This window comes from Balaenoptera musculus, chromosome 7 (genome assembly GCF_009873245.2).
Source record: "Balaenoptera musculus isolate JJ_BM4_2016_0621 chromosome 7, mBalMus1.pri.v3, whole genome shotgun sequence".
In the NCBI taxonomy this organism is placed as follows: Eukaryota; Metazoa; Chordata; class Mammalia; order Artiodactyla; family Balaenopteridae; genus Balaenoptera; species Balaenoptera musculus.
Window position 1 is genome coordinate 62,203,344 of NC_045791.1, and position 26,849 is coordinate 62,230,192.

General features: G+C 39.6%; 1 long non-coding RNA gene across 2 annotated transcripts in view; it reads right to left on the minus strand.

The window, feature by feature from the left end:
• Nucleotides 1-407: 407 nt before the first annotated feature.
• The window catches only part of LOC118897903, a 199,895-nt gene continuing 173,453 nt past the window's right edge, over nucleotides 408-26,849 (minus strand). For both annotated transcript variants that reach the window (XR_005020568.1, XR_005020567.1), the window contains exon 7: nucleotides 408-1,188. This is a non-coding gene — a long non-coding RNA (uncharacterized LOC118897903). The remainder of the gene's footprint in view (nucleotides 1,189-26,849) is intronic.

Sequence of the window (26,849 nt, forward strand, 5' to 3'; positions counted from 1 at the left end):
CATTACTTACAATTATAAGCATTAACTTTTAAAATTCTTATTACAGCCTTTTTAGTATTATCTACATTTTACGTATGAGGAAATTTGCACAAAGAGATTAACTTAGCTAGTTGAAGGTCACAGAGCTGACCTTGTGGAGATAGTCTGTAAGGATCCAGACTCCACGCTCCGTAATTTTGTTATGCTGTCTCTTGTTCATTCTTTTATTACAGGTGTCTACCCAATTAACAACAATATGCAAGTATTCTTCTTCAATTAATCAACCTGTTATTCAGTAAGCATTAACAGAATGCTTATGTGCCAGGTATCGTGCTGGGTGGTACGGACCCGGCTGTGAATGAAACAAAAGCTTTAATTTTAAAGAAACTCTATTCGGTAGCAATGACAACGATATGAGACAATGATAATACAGAATTGTATTAAACAGAACAATTATACAATACAAATACACTATTTGAGAACACATGAAGTTGCACCTACCTTAGCTGAGAGATGAGCGATGTGATGGGAAGAGTGAGAGAAAACCTTAAAGGATAATTAGGAATTAGCTACACGTGGGTAAGTGGGAGTGGTTGGTGAAGTGGTTGGTCCCCCCCCTACTACGCAGGGGGGACCAGATGAGCAGAGGAAAGAAATAGCCTGGTGTTTGCCGCTGAAGTGGTTTAAGCCAAATGAATAACAAGTTCAGATTTAACTCCATGAAAGATCACACTGGATAAAGTTGGAGAAGAAACTGGAAGGAAGAAACAGTATTATACAGCAGAGAAACAATGAAGAGTCTGATGGTCTGATCCTGAGCATAGATGATAGTAATTTAGGTTAAAGTGGGGGTAGTGATAAATGAGCCGCATTTTAGAGATATTTAAGGGATAGAGTAGACTTAACCTGATGTCTGATTGGAAGGAGGATGGTGTTTGTTGCAGATGTTGCAAATTACTTAATCAATATCTGTTTTCACTTTCTTCTTGGTTTTTTGAGGTGCCAATGTGCCCATCTCGAGTCAATGGATCTTGACGGGGTAATACAATCATAGTGATCCTGTTCCCCACTTTCTGATCTCCCCTGCAGCTGGGTCAGTCATCTGGCTTGTCTGACAAATGAGCCGTACAGAGAAGTCTGCTCGGAAGTTCTTCAGGGAAAGCTTTGTTTCCTGGTGGACTCATGGTTGCTGCTGCTTTTTCTGTTTTCCTGAAAGAGAAAATGATGCAGCTCTATCTTGATTCCATTGGGCAATGCCAAGTGAATTGCAAAAATATTGTTAGGCATTTTAAAGTTATTGAATCAACACCACAGCCGCCTACCTTGAATCTACATGTTATGTGAGAAACATAAAGCAATAGCACTTAAGCTGCTGTTAATAAAGGATGTGTAAACTGAGTTGTTTACTGCTTGTAGCTGAACACATGTCTCTTTGATAATGGGTTAAATGAGAGTTGTCAAGGCTTTTCCCTGGTTTCTGACTTAAGCAACTGGGTGCATCACTGGAAAGCCTGGGGGCAGAACAGGGTTAAAAGGAAATTTCTTGAGCTAAAGATTGCTTATGCTAAATGTGATGGGAGTGGGTATATCCAAGTGACAAGTAGGCCATTCAATATACATGTGCAAAAGTCGAGAGACAGAGACAGAGAGAGGGAACGAGCTCTGGCCTGGAGACACAGACTTACGAATCATTAACATATTAGTATAACAGGTCAATTTACCTAGGGAGATAAATATATAATAAAAGAAAAATATATTGCTAATGAGATCATACCTTTCTAGTATAAATATGACTTCTAATTCTCAGCCTTGCCCTAAAATGTTTAGGGATCCAGGATGCTGGAGCTGGGATGTTATCTGGCTGGTAGTTTGAACATAGAGTATGACATCACTTAAATATAGGATGAAACACATAAGAAAAGAATACTGACAGTGGCAGTATCTTGATTAAGGTTTCCCAAAAGCAGGCCCTGGGACAACAAACCAAGTAGTTCTTTGGGAGGTTATCCCAGAAAACATAAGTTAGCGGAATGGTGAAGTGATACAGGAAAATAAAGGAAGTGAATAAAGGATGTGTTATCAGGGAATTACCACTGTGGGTACCTGGAGCTTAAAACTGCCAGAGAAATCATGAAGCCACTGTAGAACATATACCTCAGAGTTATTCCACTGAGTGCGAGGGAGCTGGGAGCTGGGTATGTATACACCAATTTCCTTTCTTTTCCACTCAGCTTTACTGAGGTATCATAGACAGATAAAACCATAAGATAGATAAAGTTGTGTCCACCAATTTCTGTCAGCCATTGATGAGGGCTGCTCCCATGCACATGGGCAGAGTGGGCTCTACAATGAGATGCATGTGCTGGCAGCTGAAAGTCTGGTCAGCATGCGCTAATGGCAAGGTCCTAGGGGCTATGGGAAGGGTGTCAACAGCATCTAAGATGGAGCATAATTAAAGCCAAGAAGGCCATGGGATACAATGGAGGCAGCCAGAAAGGAGTAAGAAGAGTTGAAAGAGGAGACGAGACAGAACCTGATGGAATTTTCTGAGCTAAACAAGGTGTCTGCAGTCACTTGAGCATTCCAGCAACCTTGGGCACCAGCAAAAGGGGATATTAAAAGTGCTCACCAGCTCTAAACATAAGGGATGCTATGTTATAGAAGGGCCATTTTAGTGGCATTTGAAGAGCAACTCCTGCTTTTACTACTAACTCTTAATTCTGAGTAAACTAAAAATGCATTTTCCCCTCTTAACAAAAAATAACCCTTGGGACTTCCCTTGGTGGCGCAGTGGTTAAGAATCCGCCTGCCAACTCAGGGGACACAGGTTCGAGCCCTGGTCCGGGAAGATCCCACATGCCGCGGAGCAACTAAGCCCGTGTGCCACAACTACTGAAGCCCGTGCGCCTAGAGACCATGCTCCGCAACAAGAGAGGCCACTGCAATGGGAAGCCCGTGCACTGCAATGAAGAGTAGCCCCAGCTCGCCGCAACTAGAGAAAGCCCACCCAGCAACGAAGACCCAACGCAGCCAAAAATAAATAAGTTAATTTATTTATTTTAAAAGATTTAAAAAAATAACCCTTGAGAGAAAATGAAACAAAGCAACCAAAAAACTGCCCGCTGCTAAAATATTTTGCTCCATCTGTTTCAATGGAAGGAAAATTTTTTAATAAGAATTCTCTGGAGACTTTGAAAAGTGAACAGAAAATATTCATATTTTTTGGTGATAATTTGTCAGTGGGTGACTTCTTAGGTTCAATGACTATCTATTGATGATCTTGAATGTAAATGACCTTCCTAGGCCAGAAAATGCTGTGAAATCCCTGGAAGGACTAGTGCGTTGTGATGTGAATTATAAGGAGCCAAAGAGGGGTGTCCCATCTGTAATCAGAAATGAAAATATCCTGCAGGCAGTCTTGTTTTTCACAGTTTGCTTGGAAATGTTTTTTTTAAGAACCAGAGAGTCTATACGCAGTCATATTTATTTCTCATTGTGTTGGAGCTTTCACCATGTAGGAATCCAGAAGAGGATTATGTTAAAGGGCGGCTCATGTGCCCTGGGGATTTAGAATTCATCAGGCCCAAATGACCTTGCACTTTATACAATGTGTCCAGCGTCAGGGTCAAGCTTTCCTGCTCACTTCTCAGAGGCTTTCTATGAATGCAAATGACCCCTGAATATGACAGAGAACTGAGAGTTGGTTGATCCAAGAATATTTTCTTCCAGAGAGACTATATTCTGTTAGATCTGGTTATAAAACACAAAGAAATTTAATTGGCTGTTCTGGAACATTTTACATTTTTCTTGTAATAGCCCATCTGGCATGGTGATGTTTGAAATGCCATTGTAGGATAACATGGTACTGGTCCTTGAAGTAGCATAAAACCTGATGTATGTGGAACATGCTGTAAACACCACAGGGAAAGACTTTTTTTTCATGGAAAAGCTCAGTTTCCTGTAGCACAATGACCTGAGTGTCGAGGACACATAACCTTTTTTTTTTTTTAAGAAAGCAAATACAAAAACCCCTAGTTCATTCTCTCTGAATAACTTTCCCCAAATGGTGATGAGAACATAGCAAAATCATGTACAAGTTAAATAACTGTGATAGCAGCTTCTAGAAAGTTGTGACTCAAGTAAAAGCATTAGAATATGCATGGTTTTCAAGCAGAAACTGTTATAATTGAAAGAATGATTGAGCCATACTTACTATAAACCTCCCAGTTTCCTGCTTAAAAAAACAAAAACACGTAAAACAAACAAAACAACCACAGACACCAGACTAGCAAGACTGGCATTCAGCAGAGTCGGGAAGTGTAAGGATAAAGCCTTGGCTTCTGCTCATCCTGTTGCGGCCCCTTGAAAAATGTCCTCAAGGGATGAAGAGTTTGTTTTGAAAACATTTGCCCAATAGCCTGAAAGTTCCTCTCCTGTTCCGCTAAATGATGCTGACTCAAGCCTCATCTAAAAAAAACTAATATCCAGATTTTTACCTACTCATTTGGTGGGACTGCCAAATTTGCAGTTCAGAAGGAAAAAGAAGACATTTAAGAGAGAAGAAAGGGGCAAGATAAGCATTTCGGTAATTCATTTAAAACATAAATTCTGGCCCAAAGTACTATATTTGGGGAGAGGATGAGAGGAAAAAGGAGGACTCATCACTACAGTGCTTCTGTTTTGCCTCTTCTGCCCACACACGATTTTAATCCCAGGACCTTTCCAAACTCATAGCCCACCCTCCACTTCTCATCAGAGGCCAACTCCCTCTTCAAATCTCCTCCATGTTAAGGTATTAATCTAAGTTAAAGCATTAATATATTCATGTACCACACCTCCAGGTAATGTGTTTGCATTTTAATAGGAAACTTCCGGAAAAAATGCATTTTACCAATGGAATCATTCAGATGGTGGGAATTGTGGGTAGCATAGCAGGCCATTGAAAAAGATGCATCTGGGGTGGGGTGGTGGGCAAGTCTTCCTGCAGCCAAGGAATTCTCCTCTGAGCTTGGGGAATCTCCCTCTTCTCTAGCAAGTCTGCTCCTGTCCCAGAGGGAGACTTTACCTCCTTCCTCAAGGTTGCATGCTGCAAGTTGCTCACTGCAACCCAGCCATGACAAATGGGCCAGGAAAAGAGTGATCAGGGCCTGCATCCTGTACATATTTCACCAAGACCTGCATCAGTATTCTTAAAATAGGGTTTCCCAAGGTATGTGTTGCAAAATTATATAGGAGAATGAATTTACATGATCAAATAAGTTTGGGAAATGATTTGTACCATGCCATCTCCTTGGACGGTTGTCCTAAGAAATCCTATAGTAAGTGTCAGGGTCAGGGATTTTACCTCCCTTCCAACTAACAAGATAGCTTGTCCCCTTTTTATGGATGCTGGGGGAAGACATGAAACTCCTGGGTCAGAGACAAAGACCTTTATTACAGCAAGCAGCATGAGTAGCGTGTTTGCCTTTGTTCCCCTCGTCCCCCAAAGCCTGGAAGGAAATGCAGAGGGGACCCAGGGGATGCTGTGCATCAGTGGATTTGTGTTACAGCTGAGGAATTCACCTAAGAACTTGAGGAGTCTACCCCTTTTCTCAAGTCTGTTCCCAGAGGGAGACTTTACCTCCTTCCTTGAGGCTGCGTGCTGCAAAGCCTCTCACTGCAGTACAACCATGACAAATGGCCCAGGAAAGGAATGATCAGGGTCTTGCAATGTTGGCACAGCCAGCAAGAATGTACAGGGATGCCCAAGGACTAGAGCAGGTTGCTTCTCCTAATAGTAACTAAACTTGCTTAATTCTGTTAAACCCAGAAATTCCCAATGTGTATGACCAGACAACAGCATTCAGTGGAACATATTTTGAGACAGTTGATTTCTATTTGTTCACACTTTTGGACTCCACATGGCGGAGGTGGGTCAGAGTGTTTCATTTTAGGTTCCTTCATGGGTTTAAAACAATTTTTTTTTAATAGTATCAATATAAGGGAGAGGTTTTCCAATATGGGACCAGGCAGGTATTTTATTTTCAGGATTTACCATCTCCTTCCAATCAGTTTTCCTTTGAACCAAATCTGAGACTCACATACACTATTTTTTTCTGATCAAGATAACCACTTCCAAGACCAAATAGGAATGGCTGTAGATTTCTCTATTATTAATCATAGTCCTAGTTTTATCATTTAGGCTTCTGTTGAGCAGAATCTCCTCTGGAATTTTAAGGAACACTTCTTTTCCAGAAGGTCTATTCCATTATGTTTGGGCTTCATCTCTCTGTTAATTTGAAGAATCTTTGAAAATATAATCCCTTTAACAAATTTTGATGATCAGTCTTTTGGAAAGGAAGATACTTATATAGCTTAGTTTTTGTAACTTTATTCATTCCTTGGCCACTTTTTTTCATTCTTACGTGTGAATGCTGACCATGCCTCTGCTCTTCCACCCTTATCTCTCCCAATTACGGGGAATTCTCCTGGAAGTTATCTTTTCTTGTTCCACATCTCTCTCTCATTCTCCTCCATTTCTGCTGGTCTGGATGCCTATTTTAATTAAATTACCATGTAGACTTTTTCTTTTCTGCTGAACTTCACTCCAGGAACATGCAATTGATGACTGCTATTCTCTAGCTTCTTTCCTCAAACTTTATCTTGACCATTTACAGTCTAAGTGTCACCCAAATCCTCACAAAGGTGATTAAATAGCTTCTTCAGCCCCCTTTTCTCATTGTACCCACATGATTTCCTTTTTGCTGGCAAGTCTTTTGCTATTTTGTAATGGGAAGAAACATGAGCTGCTTTTTCAAATCTTGTGTTTATATTCTCAACCAAACATAGCACTAGACGTTCTCTTTCCTTTGGCTTTAATTAACTGGAATCTTTGTCTTCTGTCAAAAATTCAAATTTTGGTATAAGAGACTTTCTTTCACTCCTATTTTATATTATAAATGACCATTCTCAGTTTCCTCTGTAACAATATTTCACATGTTCATATAGAAACTGGGCTTAATTGCAGTTGCAATATGATATTCTCTTGAAATCAGAGGGTGGTAAGCATCTGTTTACTCATAACTCTGAAAATGGAAGCCGAATCAAACATCCGTGATAAATCATTAGCCATGAATCAGCCTAACATATTGTGAGAATGAATGCCTGGAGTTGCTGATCATTGCAAGGTGTTAAAATATTACAAAATGACTATGTACCCATATTGCAGTCATTTAACCTGATTCTTCTTTGCCATTTCCTGCTCAGGAAATTGGGCTCCATCTAACTGCACAGCTGGGTTGGCTTTAGAAACCTCACATTTCGACCCAAATGATCAGGCTGGTTGTACAGCTAGGCAAATCCATGGGTTTCAACATAAAAATCTTTAGCATGTGCCCCAGTGATGTGAGGGAATCAGAGTTTTTCTGAGTGTCTCGTCAATTAACAGAAAGATAAGGAACCACCACCCTAGGAGCTGTTCAGGAGGAGATGTTTTTAACAAGACTGGTAGATCTGGCCTCACACCGAATGTTCTCCTAGTTTTCAGGAAATTATTATTTGGAAACAACTGAAACTTAAAGGACATCAGTACATTTCTACTTTTATATTTTCATGGGAAGACATTTTTAGTTCTGATTTCTCTGACCCCCACCAAAAAGACATACTACTTCTGAAAGTAGGAAGCTAAAGGAATCAGGAAGAGGGGAGACTTTCGGGGTGAAGATAAAATTCCTCCCACCCATAAATTAGAATGACTTCGTACCAAAAAATATGAAAAAACTTAGTTTATGAAATCACGAGGGCAGGACTAGGATGAAGAGTTCCACTGACTACTTTGTGCTGGGCACAGCTCTAGGTGCTGGAGATTCAGTAAGGAAGCAGAGAGACAAAAGTCCCTGCCCTCACAGAGTTTACATCCTAGTGGAGGGAGGTGGATAATAAACCATGAAAGTATATTAGACAGTGACAGAGCTAAGGAGAACAATAAAGGCAGGAGAGGGACTGGAATGTTGGGGGGGGGGGCGGGGTGTGATACACTGGGTGGTCGGAGAAGACTCCACTGAGAATGTGGCCTTTGAATAAAAGTCTGAAGCAGGTTCGGGACAGAGCCACACACAGAACTGGAGCAAGTGCATCCTAGGTGGAGGGGGAGCAAGGCCTTGAGGCAGGATCGTGCCTCTAACATTAGAGGAGCAGCAGAGAGGCCAACCATGGGGAGCGGCAGAGAGGAACAAGCAAGGAGGTTGAAGCAAAGAAACGAGGCAGAACTGCAGGCAACTAGGGCAGGAGGTAAGGTGACAGAGGCGGATGGTGAAAGGCCTCAGCCGTCATTGTAAGGATGTTGCTTAGGGACAGACACTGCTCCTGCTTTCTCAGAATGTATCATCTGGCAGGGGAAAAATACATGGATGATGATGATAAAATGAGATGACTGTTTAAGGTAGGAAAGAACAGGGTGTTACGGAATCATAGTGTGCTGGGTCCTAATGTACTGGATGGGTCTCTCCCATGAGGAAAGTGTGTTTGTGCTGAGACCAACAGGATGAGCATGAGTTAGATGCCTGGAGGTGGTGATGGCTCTGGGTGTGAGCTGCAGCTGTTTCTGGGGCCACAAGCAGCAGCAGTGGGAAGAAAGAGCCCTGAAGCGAACACATCAGGAACCGAGAAGACATCTGTTAGGACGAAGGCCAAGGAACAAGCGGGACGGTGCTGCAAGATGAAGCTGGGGAAGGGGGGCCATGGCAGGAGGCAACTGGATTATAAAAAGGGTTTGGATTTTACCTGAGAGCACTAGGGAGCTGTGGAATATTGTGAACAGGGAGATTACGTGATTGGGTCTGTCTTTTGAAAGATCACTCTAGGTCGAGGGTAGAGAGCAGACTGAGAAGAGCAAGCTGTGAGAAAGGGGAAACAGCTAACATTCTCCTGCAGTGGCACACGGAGGAGGGGACTTGGGACTTTCGGACTTTGCTGGTGGTAGAAGGAATGGAGAGATGGGAAACACCTGAGAGACATTTACAGACTAGAATAGATAGGACTGGGTGATTGATTGGATGCGGCGTTGCTGGTGGGGAAGTTTAAAGTGGAGAGAAGGATCAAAGATGTCATTCAAGTTTCTGGCTCTGGCAACTTGAGAGATGGTGGCGCCACTGACTGCAAAGAGGGGACAAAAGAGAAGGAACAAGGTCAGAGATGGATTTTGGCTTTCGGAACGTGCCATTCGTGTAACCCAAACAGCATTTGCTGTATTCTTTCCTGTAACTCCTTTCCCTAACTGAAAATTTTAAAAAGATCTGTTCGGATTATTCCTTGAGTGACTTAGATTAATCTTTATGCTTTACTATAGGAACATCATTTCAAGGTAGCATTTCCTACAGATCTTTCTGTAAATCTGTATATCTATTAGGGACTTGGTTTCAGACGGAATCACACAATGATGCAGGTTGTAACATAGCTAAGCATGTGGCGCCATCTTCAGGACAGTTTATTAAAAAGTTATAAAACCAAACAGATTGAAAGGCAAGCCTCTGCCCCAGAATTCTTTTCTAGGGAGCGAGTATGACTCCATCTTGTTTGGTAATAAGAAGCTAAAAAAACGTTTCTTCCCAATCCAATTGTATGCCTAAATTCTTGTCTTCCTGAGAATTATAGTTCATCACAGGATATAGGAAAGACAGTGACCATATTTCCTTTGAAATCATTCCAGTTTGAAAGTGTCTGTGAGCTGGACAACTGAGCTTTGCTGTGGAAAAGCCTGGAGAGGGAAATTAAGGCAGCATCCCTTCAGGTTTTCTACCTTGGTGCCCAGATTCTCTGGGGCTTTTCCAATTTCATGTCATATATTTATGTTCTCCACTAGGTGCCTCATTAAATGTATAGCCAAGTGGAATTTAATTCTTATGCATTTGTAACAGTGACAGTTTGCATGAATATAAAAATTAGAAAAAAATTGTTACTCTTTGCACCTAAATTTTTTGGATAGGAAATGTAGTATCATAGAGTAATATAATCTACACTTTAAAAATATAAGGTTGTAAATAAAAATCAATATTGTACCATAGCTAAGCACAATGAGGAGGAATAATATAGTTCATGAGATGACTTTTATTTTTAAAAACCTCTCAGCCTTTACTTATTCTATTTGAAGAGGCTCCACCCTTTCTTTTTGCAGGGTTTGGTTATGAAAACATGCATATATGTGTTTATCAGAATGTATCTGCCACCTTTGTGTACAGGATATACTGTTTAACCTACACCGAGCATTTAGCACAGTCTCATGAATAACTGGGAGATAAACAGCTTGGCTTTTACGTGGAGGCAAGTGGTTTCTACCATCTTGTGGCACCCTGCTTGCAAATGGGCTTTCTTCCTAGACTGCTCTCATTAAAAATGCATATCAATTTACATTCCCACCAACAGTGTAAGAGGGTTCCCTTTTCACCACACCCTTTCCAGCATTTATTGTTTCTAGCTTTTTTGATAATGGCCATTCTGACCAGCGTGAGGTGATACCTCATTGTAGTTTTGATTTGCATTTCTCTAATAATTAGTGATGTTGAGCATCTTTTCATGTGCCTGCTGGCCATCTGTATGTCTTCCTTGGTGAAATGTCTATTTAGGTCTTCCACCCATTTGTTAACTGGATTGTTTGTTTTTTTTGATATTGAGCTCCATGAGCTGTTTGTATATTTTGGAGATTAATCCTTTGTCTGTTGTTTCATTTGCAAATATTTTACAACCACTATGGAAAACAGTATGGAGTTTCCTTAAAACTAAAAATAGAACTACCATATGACCCAGCAATCCCACTACTGGGCATATACCCTGAGAAAACCATAATTCAAAAAGAGTCATGTACCACAATGTTCATTGCAGCTCTGTTTACAATAGCCAGGACATGGAACCAACCTAAATGTCCATCAAAAGATGAATGGATAAAGAAGATGTGGCACATATATACAATGGAATATTACTCAGCCATAAAAAGAAATGAAATTGAATTATTTGTAGTGAGGTGGATGGACCTAGAATCTGTCATACAGAGTGAAGTAAGTCAGAAAGAGAAAAACAAATACCGTATGCCAACACATATATATGGAATCTAAAAAAAAAAATGGTACTGATGAACCTAGTTGCAGGGCAGGAATAAAGAGGTAGACATAGAGAACGGACTTGAGGACACGGGGTGGGAGGGTGAAGCTGGGCGAAGTGAGAGTAGCATCGACATATATACACTACCGAATGTAAAATAGTTGGCTGGTGGGAAGCAGCAGCATAGCACAGGGAGATTGGCTCGGTGCTTTGCAATGACCTAGGGGGATGGGTTAGGGAGGATGGGAGGGAGGCTCAAGAGGGAGGGGATATGGGAACACGTGTATGCATATCGCTGATTCGCTTTGTTGTGCAACAGAAACTAACACAGTATTGTGAAGCAATTATACTCCAATAAAGATCTATTTTTTAAAAAATGGGGCTTCCCTGGTGGCGCAGTGGTTGAGAATCTGCCTGCCAGTGCAGGGGACACGGGTTCGAGCCCTGGTCTGGGAAGATCCCACATGCCGCGGAGCAACTGGGCCCGTGAGCCACAACTACTGAGCCTGCGCGTCTGGAGCCTGTGCTCCGCAACAAGAGAGGCCGCGATAGTGAGAGGCCCGCGATAGTGAGAGGCCCGCGCACAGCGATGAAGAGTGGCCCCTGCTTGCCACAACTAGAGAAAGCCCTCGCACAGAAACGAAGACCCAACACAGCCAAAAATAAATTAAAAAAAAAAAAATGCATGTCTTTCCATTAAGGAATTGTGAGTCCCAGAGTTCCTGTTAATCTTGAAAGAGAACACATTAATCTAAATTCAATTTCTCGATAAATGGCAGCCCAGGCCACCCCATCAGTGACAGGTTTGGGTTTCTTGGGGTTCAAACTAGGCTTATAGCGGGGGAAGGGGAAGGGTGGGACATACAAAACATGTGTCCAATAATAGTATCTACTAGTATTTACGTGTTTACAATGTGCCGAGTGCTTTTATGTGGACTATCTCATTTAATCCTCATAACCTATGGATACTTTTTTTTATGAGTGGGTTCCTTTCATCATCACCTGTGTTCTACAGATCAGGATACTGAAACCGAGAGAGAATTTAAAATAATTTGCTCAAGGCTCACATTCAGTGTTTAGTAAAGCTAAGGCAATAAATTCTAATCTAGGCGTTCTTTCTCCAGAGCCAAGAAGCTTGACCAAAACCTCATACTACCCCTTAAAGGGAAAATATTTCACCAAAAGGAAAACAGCCCTAATCAAGAGCCATGCTAATAGTCTGAGCAAAACATTCAGAGAGCAGAAGGGCAGGGATTGAGGGCAAGGGCAGAATCTGGAGTGATGCTCTGAGGTACAGAAGTTCCTCTTCCCTTCTTGATTGTTCCAGAATCCTGGCACTGCCTGGGTAGGGGAGCCCTGGGCAGGATGCAATAACATAGGGCCTTGAGACTTCTGAGGGTGAGTCTGGGAGACACTGGGACTTGCAGAGATGAGAGGGTGGGGAGCCAAGGAATTCACTGTTGTCTTCTTTCCATTTTGTTTTAGGATCAAGGCTCGAGACAAAGGGCCACAGTCCCTGATAATAGAAGCTACTGCGTGAGGTTAGTAACACACACTTAGCCCACTGAAAAGGAGCAGAAATAAATAACATCTTCACCCTCTTCAGTCAGGCAGAGGTTGGTGCGCAGAGCACGGCGTGGGCATAGCTGAGGTCTGCTGAGAGGCCAGCAGGCAAGTCAATGGGACGATGATGACCCGCACAGCAGCGCCAGCTACAGGGATGAGAGCATAGGGCTTGGAGTCTAAAGCCCTGGTTCCAAGCTGAACACGGCCACTAACTGTGTGACTTTGGGCAATTCATTAAAATTATTTGATCTTTAATTTGCTCAGCTGAAAAACAGCAGCAAGAGCTACTGAATAGGATTGTTGGGATATCAAAGAAACAATGTATGAAACACTGTACGCTATAACACTACTGAGTGCCTTGTATGTGCTAGACAATGGGGATAGAAAATTAAGCTACAATCTTTGCTCTCAAGGAGTTCACAATCTAATGACATAAATATTGGTTATCTTTAGTATCTTGAACCCCTCCCTTCTTTCTAATTATCCCTTTTACCTCACCATTTGGATATTGTCTTAGTTTGGACAATGATTTGAGTGCAAAAGGTTTATTTGGAAGTGCAAGGAAACAGAGGAGAGGTGTGGAAAGTGATACAGGAGAGGAAAGATCCTCAGCACAGGGGGCCAGCTACCACCTTAAGCCACTCTGGAAAATGCTGCAAAACACACAGCTCAGAGGTTTCCCACCTAAGGAATGGGGGAGCCAGAGTAATTTAACACCAACTTTTAACAATTATTGGTTGAAGATTTCTTTTAGTGGGTGTTAATTTCTTGGCACCTGCCAGGGGTCCAGGCAGAGTGTCTCACAGCAGCTTCAGAAAAAGGCCTGGGGCAGAGAAATGGAGACACTGGCAGTTGGAAGATGGCTGGCGCACATTGAAGTCATCGAGCCAAAGATGTGGGCAGGGCACTGACAGCATCTGCAAAACGTGGTCCATGTCTGAGGGTGCCTGGGTGGGCTCCCTCTCTCCCAGGACCCAAGGCAAAACCAGGAGAGAGGACTCTTCCCAACACTTAGCACTGTAGATGAAGGGGAGAAGGAGGCTAAAGATATGCTAACACTTTCTAAAGGCAGAATTTACCCTTGAACTGTTGTACATTTGCAGAAATTTGGCACAGGTGTGCAGCTCAATAGAATAATTGCTCTGCTGTTGAACTTTCTGTGATGGTGGGAATATTCTATAGCTTCACTGTCCAGTGCAGTAGCCAACAGTCCCATGTGAATTGCTGAGCACCTGAAATGTGGTGGGTGTGACTGAGGAACTACATTTTTACTTTTATTTAATTTTAATTAATTTGAATAATCCCATGTGGCTAATGGTTACCATGTTAGACAACATAACTTTAGAGCAGTTTAATTATATTTTATTATTCATAAGAAATTGTTCAGAAATCATCCTAATCATTTTCTTCATTAAGGATAGAGGTAAATCAAAGATGTCATATGGCTAAGTGTTAAAATCAATATTAATTTTGCATTGAGCACAACTGAATGTCACCACCAACTTAATAGAAACTTCTGGGAAATGGGAATAAACGTGAAGTCTTACCAACATTTGTTAGAAAAATGTATTATAAAAAGTTTAGTGGTCAGATTTCTAAAGTTTGACACAACAGTCCAGAAACAATAGTATCTCAGCAGCTCTAGTGCATATGATGATTTTAAATGATGACTGTACTGAAGTTGGTGGAGAAGCAAGATATTTTGGGGTACATGATTTTTCTTTACATTTATTTCTTCATATATATAATTTTCATTAATTATACTTCATATTATTGTTTATATTTCTATAAGTATTTATGGACTCAAATTCCATATAACGTGCTTTACAAAATTAATTAGTTAATACATCCTCTAAGTCAGATTAATTATTATCTTTTTCCCTTTTTTTTTTTAAACTGTTTAAAAGTTTTTCCATCAACAGAGGAATGGATAAGGAAGATGTGGTACATATATACAGTGGAATATTACTCAGCCATAAAAAAGAATGAAATAATGCCATTTGCAACAACATGGATGGATCTAGAGATTGTCATACTAAGTGAAGTAAGTCAGCAGAGAAAGACAAATATCATATATCACTTATATGTGGAATCTTAAAAAAGGGTACAAATGAACTTATCTACAAAACAGAAATATAGTTACAGATGTAGAAAACAAACTTATGGTTACCAGGGGTAAGGGGGGGAGGGATAAATTGGGAGATAGGGATTGACATATACACACTCCTATATATATAAAATAGGTAACTAATAAGAACCTACTGTAGAGCACAGGGAACTCTACTCAATACTCTGTAATGGCCTATATGGGAAAAGAATCTAAAAAAGAGTGAATATATGTATATGTATAACTGATTCACTTTGCTGTACACCTGAAACTAACACAACACTGTAAATTAACTATACTCTAATAAAAATGTTTTTAATAATTGTTTTTGTACATAACCAATAGCTTCCAGAATCATCATTTTCATTGTTCTTGACAGTTTTTCTGCTTTAATGTATGTTCTGCAGTGTGACTCAGCTCCTGTGTAACTGGGATCGGGAATTGACATTAGCTTGGAGGTTGTGTTGGTTCACGTGTGATTTTTCCCCAGCATGTTAGTGCTTTGTACCACTGTGTAACAGCAGCTGAATGAAAAGTGCACTAGGACAGCTGAATGCAAAGTGCACTAGGACAGCTGAACATCTTGGGCTGGGCTGGGCTGTGCTGTGCCAGCTCATCCACTGTCCTCTTGGTGCCATCTGGTCTCCTGCTCTCCTGGAGGTGCTCATGGCATGGTGCTCCCTGACCTTTGTGCTCTTGGTCCTCATCTCCATTACTCAGCAGCCCCAGCTCTTCTATAAGCTACCTTTAGTTTTTTGTTTTTTATTTTTTTTATGTAAGTGTTTTTCTAACTTTTATGCAAGGACCTATTTATACAGTAGTATTTTTTAATTTATTAACTATGTAATAGTTTTTTTAAACTGTGCTGTATTTTTATTAGAAATACCATTCTTTTTGTTAGCTCATATTGTAAAGTTTTGTATGTTTTGAGTGGAAATTCCTTATGTTTTGAGTGGCTTGATGCTGATATTAATTTGCCAATAAACCCTATTATGTTTAGCGTGTGATTTTGCAGATTTGAGTAGGCTTTTCTTTTTTCAGGAATATACATGTTGTATTCAGGCAAAACCACCTGTACATTGATTTTGCAATTGAATGAGAGAATAGCCACAACAAAACAAACCCACAAAGAGATTCTGACTCCAAATTGCTTCTAGAATGATTAGCTATGTTTGGAAGTGAATATTCTCATATGAACAGTATTCCAAGCAATATGCGTTGTTGCTTTGTTTATATTACGGATTTTGCTAAACCAGTGATATATGATGGTAACTTTGTGACAATCACTGGTCATACACAAGTCCTGGGATGTCAGAAATGACAGTAAAGGTGGTTATTTGATCTTCCAAAGACCTAGGCCAAAGACAAAGGAAAGTATAGATTTTGGCTGAATAGCCAGACCAAAGATGAAGTTCCATGTCTATACTAGAAAGAAGACATGTACATTGACCTATATAAATCATATAATTAATTTCTTTGAGATTTTGGTGTGCGTGTTCTTCAGGTCCTAAAAAGCCTGAAGAACATGGCACACTGCTTTCTACCCTCATCTCTTCTTTGACCCAATATAATACTCCTTAGAATATACGTAGGAAAAGGGTTCATGAATGTCATGTCTATATTCTGGAGCTAGGCTACTTCTCTCTCATGTAAAAGAAGTCAGCTACCAAGTGGTACTTATGGAGAAGTTGTTCCTGATTGTGTGTTTGTAGAGAGGGAGTATAAAGAGCAATTCATATATACCCACCCCAGCTTAGTGCCCTTAAAGTATTTGTTTCTTAAAGAAAGCTATAATAAATTACATCTCTTAAAATATATGTGCATTCTATTTACAATAGCCAAAATATGGAAGCAACCTAAATGTCCATCAACAAAGGAATGCATAAAGAAGATGTGGTATATATATATACACACACAATGGAATATTAGCCATAAAAAAGAATGAAATAATGCCACTTGCAGCAACATGGATGGATCTAGAGATTATCATACTAAGTGAAGTACGTCAGACAGAGAAAGACAAATATCATATGATATCACTTACATACAGAATCTAAAAAATGATACAAATGAACTTTTTTGCAAAACTGAAACAGAGTCACAGACACAGAAAACAAACCTATGGTTACCAAAGGGGAAAGCAGGGGGAGGAATAAATTAGGAATTTGGGATTGACAGATACACACACTACTGAATATAAAATAGGTAAACAACAAGGTCCTACTATATAGGACAGGGAACTATATTCAATATCTTGTAATAACCTATAATGGAAAAGAACCTGAAAAAGAATAGATATATGTATTTGTATAACTGAATCACTGTTGTACACCTGAAACATTATAAATCAACTATACTTTAAGTAAAAAATACACTCTGGCTCTTAGATAGCTTCATCCACCAGAGGGCAGACAGCAGAAGCAAGAAGAACTACAATCTTGCAGCCAGTGGAACAAAAACCACATTCACAGAAAGATAGACAAAATGAAAAGGCAGAGGATTAAGTACCAGATGAAGGAACAAGGTAAAACCCCAGAAAAACAACTAAATGAAGTGGAGATAGGCAACCTTACAGAAAAATAATTCAGAATAATGATAGTGAAATTGATCCAGGACCTTGGAAAAAGAATGGAGGCAAAGATCAAGAAGATGCAAGAAATGGTTAACAAAGACCTAGAAGAACTAAAGAAAAAACACCTAGAAGAATTAAAGAAGAAACAAACAGATGAACAATACAATAACTGAAATGAAAAATACACTAGAAGCAATCAATAGCAGCATAACTGAGGCAGGAGAACGGATAAGTGACCTGGAAGACAGAATGGTGGAATTCACTGCCATGGAACAGAATAAAGAAAAAAGAATGAAAAGAAATGAACACAGCCCAAGAGACCTCTGGGACAACATTAAATGCACCAACATTTGCATTACAGGGGTCCCAGAAGGAGAAGAGAGAAAGAAAGGACCTGAGAAAATATTTGAAAAGATTATAGTCAAAAACATCCCTAACATGGGAAAGGAAATAGCCACCAAGGTCCAGGAAGGGCAGAGAGTCCCAGGCAGGATAAACCCAAGGAGAAAAATGCCGAGACACATAGTAATCAAATTGACAAAAATTAAAGAAAAAGAAATATTATTAAAAGCAACAAGGGAAAAACAACAAAAAACATACAAGGGAACTCCCATAAGGTTAAAAGCTGATCTCTCAGCCAAAACTCTCCAAGCCAGAAGGGAGTGGTACCATATATTTAAAGTGATGAAAGGGAGGAACCTACAACCAAGATTACTCTACGTGGCAAGGATCTCGTTCAGATTTGACGAAGAAATCAAAAGCTTTTCAGACAAGCAAAAGCTAAGAGAATTCAGCACCACCAAACCAGCTCTACAACAAATGCTAAAGGAACTTCTCTAAGTGGGAAACACAAGAGAAGAAAAGGACCTATAAAAACAAACCGAAAACAACTACGAAAATGGTAATAGGAACATACATATCGATAGTTACCTTAAATGTGAATGGATTAAATTCTCCAACCAAAAGACACAGGCTCGCTGAATGGATACAAAAATAAGACCCATATATATGCTGTCTACAAGAGACCCACTTTAGACCTAGGGACACATACAAACTGAAAGTGAGGGGATGGAAAAAGATATTCCACGCAAATGGAAATCAAAAGAAAGCTGGAGTAGCAATTCTCATATCAGACAAAATAGACTTTGAAATAAAGAATGTTACAAGAGACAAGGAAGGACACTACATAATGATCAAGGGATCAATCCAAAAAGAAGATATAACAAATATAAATATATATGCACCCAACACAGGAGCACCGCAATACATAAGGTAACTGCTAAGAGCTATAAAAGAGGAAATGGACAGTAATACAGTAATAGTGGGGGACTTTAACATCCCACTTACACCAATGGACAGATAATCCAAAATGAAAATTAACAAGAAAACACATGCTTTAAATGACACAATAGACTAGCTAGATTTAATTGATATTTATAGGACATTCCATCCAAAAACAGCAGATTACACTTTCTTCTCAAGTGCGCATGGAATGTTCTCCAAGATAGATTACATCTTGGGTCACAAATCAAGCCTCAGTAAATTTAAGAAAATTGAAATCATATCAAGCACCTTTTCTGACCACAACGCTATGAGATTAGAAATGAATTACAGGGGAAAAACGTAAAAAACACAAACACATGGAGGCTAAACAATACGTTACTAAATAACCAAGAGATCACTGAAGAAATCAAAGATGGAACCAAAAAATACCTAGAGACAAATGACAATGAAAACACAACGATCCAAAACCTATAGGATGCAGCAAAAGCAGTTCTAAGAGGGAAGTTTATAGCAATACAATCCCACATGAAGAAACAAGAAAGACCTCAAATAAATAATCTAACCTTACACCTAAAAGAACTAGTGAAAGAAGAGCAAAGAAAACCCAAAGTTAGTAGAAGGAGAGAAATCATAGAGATCTGAGCAGAAATAAATGAAATAGAAACAAAGAAAACAATAGCAAAGATCAATAAAACTAAAAGCTGGTTCTTTGAGAAGATAAACACAATTGGTAAACCATTAGCCAGACTCATCAAGAAAAAGAAGGAGAGGACTCCAATCAATAAAATTAGAAATGAAAAAGGAGAAGTTAAAACAGATACCACAGAAATACAAAGCATCCTAAGAGACTATGACAAGCAACTCTATGCCAATAAAATGGACAACCTGGAAGAAATGGACAAATTCTTAGAAAGGTATAACCTTCCAAGAATGAACCAGGAAGAAACAGAAGATATGAACAGACCAATCACAAGTAATGAAATTGAAACTGTGAGGAAAAATCTTCCAACAAACAAAAGTCCAGGACCAGATGGCTTCACAGGTGAATTCTATCAAACATTTAGAGAAGAGCTAACACCCATCCTTCTCAACCTCTTCCAAAAAATTGCAGAGGAAGACACACTCCTAAACTCATTCTATGATGCCACCATCACCCTGGTACCAAAACCAGATAAAGGTACTACAAAAAAAAGAAAATTACAGACCAATATCACTGATGAATATAGATGTTAAAATCCTCAACAAAAAACTAGCAAACAGAATCCAACAACACATTAAAAGGACCGTACACTATACCATGATCAAGTGGGATTTATCCCAGGGATGCAAGGATTCTTCAATATACTCAAATCAATCAATGTGATACACCATATTAACATATTGAAGAATAAAAACCATATGATCATCTCAATAGATGCAGAAAAAGCTTCTGGCAAAATTCAACACCCATTTATGATAAAAACTCTCCAGAAAGTGGGCATAGAGGGAACCTACCTCAACATAATAAAGGCCATATACGACAAACCCACAGGAAACATCATTCTCAATGGTGAAAAACTGAAAGCATTTCCTCTAAGATCAGGAACAAGACAAAGATGTCCACCCTTGCCACTTTTATTCAACATAGTTTTGGAAGTCCTAGCCATGGCAATCAGAGAAGAAAAAGAAATAAAAGGAATACAAATTGGAAAAGAAGAAGTAAATCTGTCACTGTTTGCAGATGACATGATACTATACATAGAGAATCCTAAAGATGTCACCAGAAAACTACTAGAGCTAATCAATGAATTTGGTAAAGTTGCAGGATACAAAATTAATGCACAGAAGTCTCTTGCATTCCTATACACTAACAACAAAAGATCAGAAAGATAAATTAAGGAAAGAATCCCATTCACCATTGCAACAAAAAGAATAAAATACCAAGGAATAAACCTACCTAAGGAGGTAAAAGACCTGTACTCAGAAAACTATAAGACACTGATGAAAGAAATCAAAGATGACACAGACAGATGGAGAGATATACCATGTTCTTGGATTGGAAGAATCAATATTGTGAAAATGACTATACTACCCAAAGCAATCTACAGATTAAATGCAATCCCTATCAAATTACCAATGGCATTTTTTACGGAACTAGAACAAAAAAATCTTAAAATTTGTATGGAGACACAAAAGACCCCGAATAGCCAAAGAAATCTTGAGGGAAAAAAAATGGAGCTGGAGGAATCAGACTCCCTGACTTCAGACTATACTAGAAAGCTACAGTAATCAAGACAATATGGTACTGGCACAAAAACAGAAATATAGATCAATGGAACAGGATAGAAAGCCCAGAGAGAAACCCACACACCTATGGTCAACTAATCTATGACAAAGGAGGCAAGGATATACAATGGAGAAAAGACGCCCTCTTCAATAAGTGGTGCTGGGAAAACTGGATAGCTACATGTAAAAGAATGGAAATAGAATACTCCCTGACACCATACACAAAAATAAACTCAAAATGGATTAAAGACCTAAAAGTAAGACCGGACACTTTAAAACTCTTAGAGGAATACACAGGAAGAACACTCTTTGACATAAATCACAGCAAGATCTTTTTTGATCCACCTCCTAGAGTAATGAAAATAAAAACAAAAATAAACAAATGGGACCTAATGAAACTTAAATGCTTTTGCACAGCAAAGGAAACCATAAACAAGATGAAAAGACAACCCTCAGAATGGGAGAAAATATTTGCAAACAAATCAATGGAGAAAGGATTAATCTCCAAAATATATAAACAGCTCATGCAGCTGAATATTAAAAAAACAAACAACCCAATCCAAAAATGGGCAGAAGACCTAAATAGACATCTCTCCAAAGAAGACATACAGATGGCCAAGAGGCACATGAAAAGCTGCTAAACATCACTAATTATTAGAGAACTGCAAATCAAAACATTGAGGTATCACCTCACACCGTTTAGTATGGGCATCATCAGAAAATCTACAAACAACAAATGCTGGAGAGGGTGTGGAGAAAAGGGAACCCTCTTGCACTGTTGGTGGGAATGTCAATTGATACAGCCACTATGGAGAACAGTATGGAGGTTCCTTAAAAAACTAAAAATAGAATTACCATATGACCCAGCAATCCCACTACTGGGCATATACCCAGGGAAAACGGTAATTCAAAGAGACACATGCACCCCAATGTTCATTGCAGCACTATTTACAATAGCCAGGTCATAGACGCAACCTAAATGCCCAATGACAGATGAATGGATAAAGAAGATGTGGTACATATATACAATGGAATATTACTCAGCCATAAAAAGGAACAAAATTGGGTCATTTGTAGAGATGTGGGTGGACCTAGAGACTGTCATACAGAGTGAAGTAAGTCAGAAAGAGAAAAACAAATATCGTATATTAATGCATATATGTGGAATCTAGAAAAATGGTACAAATGAACTGGTTTGCAAGGCAGAAATAGAGACGCAGATGTAGGGGGAAACTGGGGGTAGGGGGTGGTGGTGGTGGCATGAATTGGGAGATTGGGATTGACATGTATACACTAATATGTATAAAATAGATAACTAATAAGAAACTGCAGTATAAAAAAATTAAATTAAATTAAAAAAATAAAAAACATTCAGATTCAATAACTTTCAGGAATTAAAAATGAAATATGCAATGAAAACAATAAATTCTCCCTCAAAAATATATGTGCATTAATTTGAGTTATATGCTTTTCAATGCTTCCATCAAATTTGTGCTTTCTCACTGCCATTATAACCTAGGAGTGCTGGCCACTGACAAACAGAAGAGTCCAAGACACCCTCACAGCTTAATACAAAATGTTTTCCAGGTTGGCATCCACTGCCCCAGGTGCCAGCCACTCCAGGTGCCTCCTGCAGATCAGGTGTTTGGACATTGCACTCCGTGTTTTTGCATTGTTGGGAAGGCAGGCTCTGGTGCCAGACTCTAAGTTCAAAGCTGGCTTATATTACTTCCTTACTGTGTGCCCTTGGTAAATTACGTAGTGTCTTTGCTTCAGTTTTCTCATTTTTAAAAGTAGGGATAAAATAATTCCAAACATATGGGGTTACTGGAAGGATTAAATGTAATATATGTAATCAGTATAGTGCCTGGCACATAATAAGTGCTTGAAGCAAGTTAGCCTTCATGATGATGTTTTCTCAGTGGCTTTTGTTTCTAAATTATAAGTAAAATTATCACTGTAAAATAGCTAACATTGCAAGGAGGCTTCCAGCTGAAAAAGCAGAGACTGCTTTCGGCATTGGAGAATTGAGGTAATCAGTCACGCTGAAAAGGGCTAACTGATGACCAGAATGCGTTGGCTGCTTCTCCTTCTCTGAAGCAGAGTGTCTGTCTCTACAGACAAGAGGACGTTACACATTACCGAGTGAGAATCCTCATCAAAGAGAGCGTGGGAAATAATGCAACTAATGGCTGTAGGCTAATGTCTAATATGCAATTGGATATTGCCAGGGACTTTTCGTCTATCTCATGAACAAGCGCTTTTATATTCTTTTTTCCATAACCTATTTTCCATACACATCCATGCAGTACACCGTAAAAGAACATGGTGCCTATGACCAAATGCTGAGAAGCCATGGAGGTTATAATCAAGAGTACAGGCTCTAGCTTCATGTTTTCTGTCTCTTCCATAAACCAGCTCTGTGACTTTGGCAAGTTGCCAAATGCCCTGTGTGTTGGTTTTCTCATCTGTACAATGGAGATCATAACCATACCTACCAGACAGGTAGGCCAATACAATTTAATTGACATAAAATACTTACCTAGTGTCTTGTGTGTAAAATAAGTATTCACTAAATGATAGCTATTACTTACTCAAATTTTTTATTTATGTTTAACCATTTAAGAATAATCCACCATTTTACAGAAAAGTAAGCATCACCTATATCCAGAGACCCTGCTATGAGTAAAAAAGAATGGAAATGGCAATAAAGAAGGAGAGGAAAGGTAAGTTTCTATTTCCATTTAGTTGGAGGAAGCTCACTGGGGAAGAATCTCTGTAGCTCTTAAGGAGGGAAGGTATATAACTTGGTGGCTTTGGGGGAAACAAAGTAGAGAGAGAGAGAAGAATGCACAATTGAGAAGGGAAATAATGAATGAAATAAAAGGTGATTAGGTTTACTTTTGTGGAAAAGAAGGCTGGATAGTGGGGGGAGTGAAATAATAAGATAAATGATGCTGGACTATCACAAGAATACCATTAAAACTATTAGTTATGATAATAGTAGCTGCTATAATACAAAAATGCTGAACTACCAATGGTTTAACACAAAAGAAGTATTTCTAGCTCACGTCACAGCCCAGTAAAGTAGTTTCTGGTTGGGCAGCCCTCCTCTAGTGCTGTTTTGGGATCCAATCCCCTCCCATCTGCAGATCCACTATCTTTAACACATGGATCCCAAAGGTTACCCTGTGGGGACCTCTGTTCCAACCAACTGGAAGGTGAAATCATGTGGAATATTAGAGGTGGGAGGTTTTTATGGGCCAGGCCTAGAAGCAGTGCTTATTTTGGCCAACATCCCACTAGCCAGAATTAAGTCTCAGGGCCAAACCTACATCTAACTGTATGCTCAAGAGGAAAGGACATACATGGGTTTTGAAACCCATCACAGCCTCTGCCCCAGACACTTTCATGCAAAATGACCATGACACCTTTCCTAATACAAACAAATACAAGTTCATAACCTAACTGGGAACAAGATAAAACTGAACTGTACCTGGAGATTCAGGAACAAATGAAATGAACCTATCTCATGGCTACAAAATAAAAATCTATGAATTAATTTTTACACAAGTCAAAATCATCTTCTTCAGAAATCCCTTCCATGATTATTTTATAAGAACAATAGCCAGTACTGAGTCCTTAATTTGTATGAGGCACTGAGCTGCATTGTATTTACCTTTACCATACTATTGTGAAGTAGGAATGATCATTTCTATATTATAGATTGAGAAAGTGAATCCCAAGAAAGGTCCTGACTTACCAAAGATTGTAAAGATAGTAAGTGGTGGGGGTAGAGGTTCAAACATAGGTTTTACTACTAAAACTGTCAGACTCTACTGCCTCCTATGACTTCTCATTACTCCTTAATTCAGAATTCCTTGCATGTACTCGTTTTGTTGCTCTCACATGGCTCTCTGCAAATGTTGGCGTGTATGTTGATTTGTAAGTTGTATCAGTTAACTATTGCTGTGTAACAAATTCCACCACCCCCAGCCATATAGGGGTTTACAACACAAATAACTTGCTCTTTCTCACAATTCTGTAGGTTGACTAGATGGTTCCTTTGTTTCACTTGGTATTCACTGGAGTCACTCAGGAAGCTGCACCCAGCTGGTGGCTGGGGTGGCCAGAAGGTCCAGGAAGGCCTCTCTCACCTGCCTGGGGCCCTGGTGCTGTCAGCTGTGGTGCCCCACTTCTCCTTCATGTGGCCTCATTCTCAGTGGTTTTTCCTCCTCCAGGACCTCTCCACACGGTCTCTTTCTAAAGGGATAGACTGGACTTCCTTAGAGCATGGGAGCTGTCTTCCTAAAGGAAGAAAGCAGAGGCTCCCAGTCCTCTTAAGGGTTAGCCTAGAACTGGCTCAGCATCACTTCTGCCACATTCTGTTGGCAAAAGAAGCCACAAGACCTGCCCAGATTAAAGGAGTGAGGAGAGAGACTTCACTCCTTGGTGGGAGGAGCAACAAAGAATTTGTGGCCATTCACAATCCACCACACTGCATTCTTTTTGTCTGTCTGGCACTGTCATCCCAGCGAAACTCCTGAAGGCAAGATCTGGGTCTTCTTGATTTTGCAATTGGTTTTTAGCACCTAGGACTATGCTCTGCATACAATGGGTTTCAAAAATGTCAATTGACAGAGTGTAGAGAAATCATAACCTATAAAAGTTAGGTGGGAGAAAAAGCAACCTGGAACACAACAGAACACAGGCCCTCAGGGCATCTTAGGCTCCCCACTAGTGAAATTTGGTAACTCTTTCCAACCATTTTCTTACGAGAGAAACTCTGGCAATGCGCTGACATCTCTTTGCAAGCTCTCTGCTTCTGTGCTCACTTATTTTCAGATGCTTACCCACCTGTCTGAGCTGAAATATGGAGTCTTTATGCTGATTTGTATCTAAAAGCCATGACAAATGGTACATTTGGGATTCAGGGCAAATGATGATTTAACGTTGTTCAACAAATTAACAATTGTATAAAAAGATTCTGCCAAAATAAGATCTGTGTCCGTTTTTGGGGGGTGTGTTTTAGAAGATGAAATTGCCTCAGGCATACGTAAACAGTATCTTGGTTCTCATAACACGTTTTGCGAAGCATAGGTGCTATAGGTCTCACCCTAGGCATACACAGAGGCATCACCATGTACGTGTTCACTACTTTAGAAGAGGTTTTCGCTAGGTAAGGTGCATGTACACACGCACACACACGCCTGTACAAGCCAATAAACAAGATGAAAAATGAAAGATAAAATTGTACACGCATAAAAGAATGAGACTGATTAGAAATCAGCTGTTAGGTGATCTTATCAGTAGAATACAAGGATGGCTCTAGGGAAGGTGAAATAGCTCAGTTAAATTTACCCTGCCTTTCTTTGTAATAGATATCCTGAAACAGACACTCGTATTTGTTTACTGTACTAAAAGTAACATCTTTTTCTTCCATTCAGGCCTCTTTCTCTGCCAAGATCCCTCTAAGTAGGAAATGACAAAAATTTATGAGGGTTACATCCAAAAGCAAAGGCCTAGGGTATATTGTTGGAAAGATAAAGACTGTTCGTTTGGGAGTTCTCTGTTCCTTTATTATCTGAGAAAAGATGGAGTAGTAATTGACATGTGGTTCTTGACAGATGTTGACAAGGGAAAAACATGTAACTGAGCCCCTTGGAGTTTTTGCAAAGCATGATTATGATGCTTGTCTCCATGTTCTGTAACCTCAAGAGCACAATCAAATTTCCCCCCTTACCCTAAATGCCAAGCAGACATCCAGGCAGATGTTATAGGACTATATCAGCATCTGGCCAAAGAATAGAATTCTCTCATCTCACATCAAGGGCATGCACGATAGAGACCATTGAACGTGGAGTGAGTGCTTTGGTATATTCTATTGTTAATCTCTCTTGAAATAGATTGATTGCTGTGGAGAAAGAATTCACCAAAAAAATTTCCTTTTCAACTATCAGAGCTTGTATGTGGGCATGCACCATAACATTAAACAATTCTTGCTCC